The sequence below is a fragment of the Meleagris gallopavo genome, chromosome 3, assembly GCF_000146605.3.
Source record: "Meleagris gallopavo isolate NT-WF06-2002-E0010 breed Aviagen turkey brand Nicholas breeding stock chromosome 3, Turkey_5.1, whole genome shotgun sequence".
In the NCBI taxonomy this organism is placed as follows: Eukaryota; Metazoa; Chordata; class Aves; order Galliformes; family Phasianidae; genus Meleagris; species Meleagris gallopavo.
Window position 1 is genome coordinate 60,215,795 of NC_015013.2, and position 7,975 is coordinate 60,223,769.

Here is a 7,975-nt window from a genome sequence, read left to right on the forward strand (position 1 = left end):
CCGAATCATCAAGGCCATCGATATGTAAAACCACTGTCTTAGCACGTTTATTTGTGCTGCCAAGGAAAAACTGGGCTTTCCGTCGACGATAATTCATTTCATTCACATTGTCCATATCTGACATGTTGGAAGACTGAAGGATGTCATAGACTTCAGAAGCCAGAAGCTTAGTCTCTCCAGGTGTAGTGGTCCTTAAGGAAAAAGGGATTAAGGTGTGTAAAGATTTATTTTTACATTAGTTCTCCTGCTATCACTTATGTCCTAGCAACTGAAATACTATACTCCACATGCTACAGAAATACAATTACACAGTCAATACATAGCAAAAATGTTAAAAAGAACTTCTAAAAAGGAAACAAAAAAAAATCCAACAGTACTTGAGTCAGCAAATGGCATATTCAACCACTTTCTGTCATTTGAATCTAGTTGAAAATTAGTGTTTAGGCCACTTTTGTACTCATGAGTTCCTGTTCCATTCACGTTTTAGCACTCTCAACTGAACAGAACTCGGTCATGCTTGTTTTCACTCCTTACAAGGCATCATACAAATGAGAAACCAAAAGCTACGACTAAAACTTTACTGGGGCTTGGAATTACAGAAATCTATTTCCTTATTACACACACTCCAAATTTTAAAGCTGCTTTAATTCTTATATAATCATAAACAAATCATGGTTCTTAAACTACATGAATACAGTTTATATTAGCTGGACAACCAGAAACAAAAAGTAGCAGTAGATTCTCAGCACCCTAATGTTACTTTAGTCACATCAAGGTTTGTTGCTTTTAAATAAAAAGCCTCAATTGTTTTGAGATACTTTTTTTCCCACTTTCATCATTACATAACAAAAATTATTTCTCCATGGAACTGTAACCTTCGCAAATGTCTTCTTTTCAAAAGTTGCTGAGCAACAACAGCAAAGTAGAATCCCAGATTATCTTAAAAATCTAAAGGATTTGCACTTTTCAAATAGAAAAATGAACATATATTAATTTCTTATGATTAATGAAAATTAATTTTAATAAAGAATATGAATCCACTGTCCAAACTCATCCTTGTTTTAATTACACCACTGATTTAAATCCACATGCAGAAACAAAATTATTATAGCATGAACATGCAATTAATCTTAAAACAATGAATCACAGATTCACTGTTTTGTTTAGCAAAGACCAAATAATTAACAAGTACATTTGGAATTGTTTTTCTTGTTTCCTATTTTACTTTCTTAACTACCATACGTTAAACATCTGCTCCATCCTAACACATGTCCAAGAAAGAACACTGAAGCAAGCACATTAGGAGCTGGCTGGATACTAGGAAAAATTTCTTCTCAGTGAGTGGTAATGCATTGGAACAGGCTACACAGGGAAGCAGGAGAGTCACCATCCCTGGAAGTGTTCAAGAGCCATATAGATGTGGCACTGAGGAATGTGGCTTAGTGGGAATAGTGGGAATGGGTTGACAGCTGGAGTACATGATCATAGCAACCTTAGTGATACTCTGAATTCACAACCTGTGGGGCTACGAGTTAGCCTTCTTTCCCTTTTCCTTCTGTGCACATTGATTAGGCAGGAGAAGAAAACATGAGTTCTTGTGGTCACTCAGAACATTAGTGAGCATTAGAATTCAAGGAAAAAAAAGATGGAATAACAAATCATTGCCTAAACCTAATTATAATAAGGAAACAACCAAGCCTTGCACTTTAGCACATGTGCAATTTTTAAATACATGCTTACATTCTGGTTTTCTACCAAGGAAATAAAATGCTTAAATCAATTCACAGAAACATGTGCTGAAAACTCACAAAGACTTCAACTTGATCCTTCCATAATTCACGAGATAAAGTAACAGGTGATAAAGTTTAACAGCAAAGCTATGCAAGCTGATGTCTTGAGGTAGTAATAAACTAGCTTGTGTAGAAGTGACACCTTGTCAAGACACTAAGAAATTCACTCAGACATTAGTTTTTACAAATTCCTGCAATCAAAAAAAAATAATATATATATATATATATATACGTATATATGTATCTCCTATCTAGTGAGTTACAGAGAATCACAGAATCATAGAGGTAGGAAGGAACCTCTGGAGATCATCAAGTCCAACTCCCCTGCTAAAGCAGATTCCCTATCACTAGGTTGCACAAAAAAGCATCCAGGTGAGTTTTGAGTATCTCTTAAGAAGATTCCATGATCCCTCTGGGCAGCCTGTTCCAGTGCTCTGTCACCCTCACAGTAAAGTTTTTCCTCATGTTTGTATGGAACTTCCTGTGTTCCAGCCTGTGCTCACTGTCACTTTTTTCACTGGGCACCAGTGAAAAAAGCCTGGCCCCATCCACCTGACTCCCATCCTTATAAATAGATATTTATAAGCATTGGTAAGATCCTCCCCTCAGTCTTCTCCAGCTCAACAGACCCAGCTCTTTCAGCCTTTCCTCATACAGGAGATACTCCAGGCCCCACACCATCTTTGTAGCCTCTGCTGGACTCTCTCTAGAAGCTCCTGTCCTTGAACTGAGAAGCCCAAACCTGGACACAGTCTCCAGATGTGGCCTCACCAGGGCAGAGCAGAGGGGAAGGATCACCTCCCTCAACCATCTGGCTGCTCTTTTTAAAGTACTCCAGGATTCCATCGGCCTTCTTGGCCACAAGGGCACACTGTTGGCTCATGGCCAACCTGTTGTCCAACAGGACCCCCAGGTCCTTCTTTGCAGAACTCCCTTCTAGCATGTCAGCCCGTAAGCTCTACTGATGCGTGCAGTTACTCCCGCCCAGGTATAGGACTCTGCACGTACCCTTGGTGAACCCCCTCATGTTCTTTCCCACCCAGCTCTCCAGCCTGCTGCTCTTATTTGATACAAGTACTCTAAGTTACTCCCAAAACAAGTCTATGCAGGTAAATATGTATACACACACAAAGGACTCAAATAATTTTCTGTTATTTTTACATGAAGGACTAATAGCATCTATCACTAAATTACAAATGATAACACAAATTATCCCTTCTACATTTAAAAAAGTCCCTAACACAAGATTTTACTCTTAACAAAGCAGAATCTGTTGAGCTAAATGAGTGACTGTGTAATGAAAAGAGCCTGAAGTTCACACACTACAAATGACATAAGAATATGTGACGTAAGAATGGCAGATTGCAAGACAATCTCAAAAATAACAGTAATAAAACAACACACACAGTTTTGTTTTGCACTAATGCAATACCACACTTTCAGTAATTCAGTTATAACAAAACCAACAAAATCTCCCACAAAGCATTCTATAATCAAATGTACCAGTAAAATGAGTGAAGTTTTGCACCAGTTGGTTACACATTCATTAAAGCAATATACACAGCAGCTATGAAAACAAAAGAAACCTTGATTTCCCTTAGAAAAACATCCATCTGTAAATAAAACTGGTATAAAAAACCCTCTCTACTGTAAAACCAAAAGCTCAACAACATTTTTATGCACATATAAATGCATATATATGTTATATATGTAACAAGACAAAAACCAATGCAACCACATGTAAAATTGAAAAATATTAAAATAACAAAAGCATTAAAAAAAAACTTGACATATTGGCTGTGATTTTGTTGCCTGTAATGAGAAAAAAATGAAACCTTAAAAGAAGAGAGTACCGAAGACACTATTACAAGCCCTCTCATCAATTGTGTTTCAGTGGTTTCTGACGCCCTTATTCATAGCCATCCAATCCAGCTTCCCAGCACTGCCACAGCAGCAGAAGCAAACTCCTGCTTATTTTTCTGCCATTCCTCTTGAACGGTACTTCATCACCACAGAAAGTGTAGGAAACTATTACTGAGTCACTATGTAATACCTAGTCTTCTGCTGCTAGGGAAACGATAGTCTCTGGCTGCAGTAAAGTGAGAGTAAGAGTTGGCGATAGCATCTTACATTACTTCAGCAAGATTTAGAAGATGCCTGTCAGAAACCCAAACCTTTAATTTTAACTGTCTTCTTGAATTCCTGTCATCCTAGATTGCTGCCTGTCCTTCCATTATGCTCACTCAAAGCTGGCTGTGTAAGTATGATGGACACAGAATCCAAGTGACATGTGCTGTATCTGTGAGAAGAGGATAAAAGAAACATTTCTCATTTTCTTTGAAATTAAGAATAAGTCTATAAACACAGTCCAAATGCTGCAGATGTTTTTAACATAAGATATTTTTAAAATCAGGACTTAATATTTTAAGACAGAACTTAACAAGAACACTAATGGCCACAACTCCAAAGGTATATTTGATGTGTGTAAAGTATACATGCTTGGACAGAAAGGGTAAGTAGCACATAGCATTATGGTTGTACCATCAGCATGTGATCTAAGTACACATACAGCATCATAAATGATAACAGAATGTGTCCTACAGCCCTCCCAGTATAGTCATATCTGACGTAAATGTAATGTAAACAGTTGTGTTTCTTCCTTCAGAAGTATAAAGGTTGAGGAAGACTAATGTAAGAGTCTTTCTCCAAACCGAGAAAATACAGGACACAAATATTTGTTTTTATATATTTTTATATATGTATTTTATGTATTTTTATATATGCGTGTGCGTGTGTATAGAGAACCTACTCTATCCTTTCTATAACTGTGTGTATATATATACATATATATTTCTTTAATATAAACATATGCACATATGCACCCCAGAATCAGGAGAAACAGATGCAACCACAACCCTGCTCGAAGTACAGCAGACCCTGCGAAAATGCACAGAAACCATCACATGCGTTTCCTTAATGGCATACATTATGCTTTAAAGAAATATTAGCTAAACTGGTAACAGAAATACTATAATGGAATTTCATTAGAATGATCTACTGAGCATATAACCTAGACACAGGAGATTTTCAAATTAAAGAGGGTTTGCCAGAGATTTAGTAACATCTCAGATACTATCAAAAAGACTTGTGTCATTTAATTCCATACTTAAAGCCCAGACATACTTATAAATGACAGTGCTTTTGGTTGTATTTAATCAATTTGATGAGAATTCAAGGCTCTTGAAAATCTTTGAACCATCACTGCAGCTGGGACAGGTGCCTGGGAACTAGAGGAAAAGCAACTGTCACACTTATCTTCAACAGAGGCAAGAAGGAGGACCCACACAGTTACAAGCTGGTCAATCCCTGGGAAAGTGGTGGAGCAGCTAGTCAATCCTAATCGATTTCCAGGAACATAGAGGAGAATGTGATCAGGAGCAGTCAGCACTGATATACCAAAGATAAGTCTTACTTGGCCCAAAGCGCAATGATCAGCACAAAGTCTGACTGCAGGCCGCATACCCCAGCAGTTCATTACAGGTCCAGTTCTGTTCAACGCCTTCACTAATGGTCTGGGTGACAGAGTGAACCCTCAGAAAGTTTGCAGACGACACAAAACTGGGTGGACAGCATCTGACTCACCAAAGGGTTGTGCTGCCATCCAAAGGGACCTTGACAGGCTGGAGAAATGGGCAGACAAGAACTTGATGGTGTTCAACAAGGAGAAGTGCATAGTCCTGCACCTGCAAAGGATCAATCCCTGGCATAAGTACATGCTGTGGCCACCCAGCTGGAAAGCAGCTTGGTACAAAATGTGCTGGTGGACACCAATTTGAACATGAGCCAGCAGCATTCCCTTGACAAAAAGAAAGCTAATGGTATCCTGTGCTGCATTAGGCAAAGTCTTGTCAGGTCGTGGGAGGTAATTCTTCCCCTTTACTCAGCTCTGGTGAGGCCACACCTGGAGTGCTCTGTCCAGGTAGGCCCAAAACTGGGGCTGTTCAATCTAAAGAAGAAGAGGCTCGGGGTGATTTTAAGCAGTGAAGATGAAGCTCGGCTTTCTTTAGCAGTGCCCAGTGAAAGAAGAAGAGGCAATGGGCACAAACAGAAATACAGAAGTGTATGTTGGAACATCAGGAAGCATTTTTTTTTTTCTCTGCGATGGTGCCTGAGCACTGGCATAGGTTGCCTAGAGAGGATACAGAATCTCACCCTTTTCCAAAAACTGCCTGGACATGAGCCTAGGCACCCTGCTCTGGGTGTCTCTGCTTAAGGAGGATTTGAACCAGATGGACCTAGAGGTCTTGCCAGCTTCAGCTGTTCCATGAAGACCTTTAGAAAGTTCAACTGAATGCCATACTAAATTGCCTACTCATAGATATCTAACATGAATTGAAAGTGAATTGAAAGTGAAAACAACTCCAAGATTTTATTTCTATAATAAATATAATGTGATATCTTATATGGAGAAAAAAAAAAAAAGCACAAGACGGAATTTAATGGATTGACATGAATCCTTTTCAAATTTATTGGGCAAATGCAACTGTATTATGTCCTTAAGGCCATTGATATATTTTATTTCCAGGTGACCAATTTCTTTCAGAGTTCATTCTCCCTATATTCAAAGATAGAAACTGCTGCTACATAAAGGAGTAGTAAATTGCAAAGAATTGCTATATTCTGTGAGAGGAAAAAAAAAAAACACTAATCCTTAATTCTAGAAGTGAAACACAGTGATTGACACAGTTTTGATGAAAACTTTGAGCATGAATGACAAGCCTAAAGAAAGAGCATGGTATTAGAGAAAAAGCAATCTGTTTCAAGACAGTTATCTGATCTGGCGGGTTTTTTGGGCTGTTCTGCTCCAGTGCCAGGGCAGGATTCTTTCTTATCTCCAAGAATGTTGCTCTTTCTTGTATGCTTTTTGTGTATCCCATGATATGCTGGTCTCACAAGCATATGGCTGCTCTCCTGACTCATTCCAGGCAACAGGGAAGGCTTTTGAAAGCAACTCAAAAAGGAGTATTATTTCAGTGTACACTTTCACACAGTCCCAGGAAGGTGCTAGCACCACACTACCCCTTCCAGTACACCACTTATTCAGTTTCCTCTAGCCCTAAAACAGATAGTAAAGGCCAGACAACATTGTAAAGCAGTTGTCAAGAAGGATTACCAGTCATTTTCTTTAAAATAAGTCAGAATTCTCAAGTATGTAGAAAGCAGGATGCTTGCCTATCCAAAAGCAACATATCAGCATAGCAGTGGGTTAACGATCAGAAATCATTCCACAGGGAAAACAAAAGAGCCTGTAGGACTGGGAAGTCTGAAGTGACACTCAGAGCTGCAGCACTACAAGCCTCTAAATCCAGAAATCAAGCAGCCGGACTGCCCAATGTCTGAGTGCAGTTGTGCGTGTGACAGCACCCTGATGGTATCAGCCAAGTGCTAGCTATACGTCACCTTTATTTACTCCAAGGCTGGCACACAATGTAAACCAGGCAGGGACAGACAGACTTTCCTAGAGAGCTTTCCAGACCTGCAAGATGCTAGGCTTCCAGTCTCTACTCGCACTACTTGGGTAGTAGTACTTGACCACGAGATAATAAGTTGGGAAAAGGTTGGAAAAGAAAAAGGAAACCAAATGTCCTCAAGTGGATTTTGTACTAAAAACAAGAGATACTTCACCAACATTAGGAATGAAGACTGCATTTCCCAGTGCCACTTCCAGCTCAACTTAAATCTGATCTTAGAAAATCAGAGAAAAATTATGTAAATATTGTGATTGATGGTCTCAAGACTGTTAAAAAAAAAAGAAAAAGAAAGAAAAACAAAAATCAAACCTACACTGTAAGTATTAAACACAAGTTGCAAATCTGAGTAAAATCACAGTACAATTCATTAGCTACGCTGAAGTCAGTGACCACAATATAATCTTAAACATCTAGCAAACAGAATAACTACCTAATGCTTAGACTGTTCCCTTGACTTATTCTATTGTCCTCTGATCACAAGAAGAGAACAAACTTACAAGAATGGGATAACAGCATTGAACATATGCCATATGCTTAACCCATCTATTCATCCAATTTTGTTTAACTCTTGCTATTTATATGCTAAATGGAGATCAACTTTTGATCTTCCACAGCTTGTTTTCTGCCATATGGACATGTTCTCCATCACAAAAA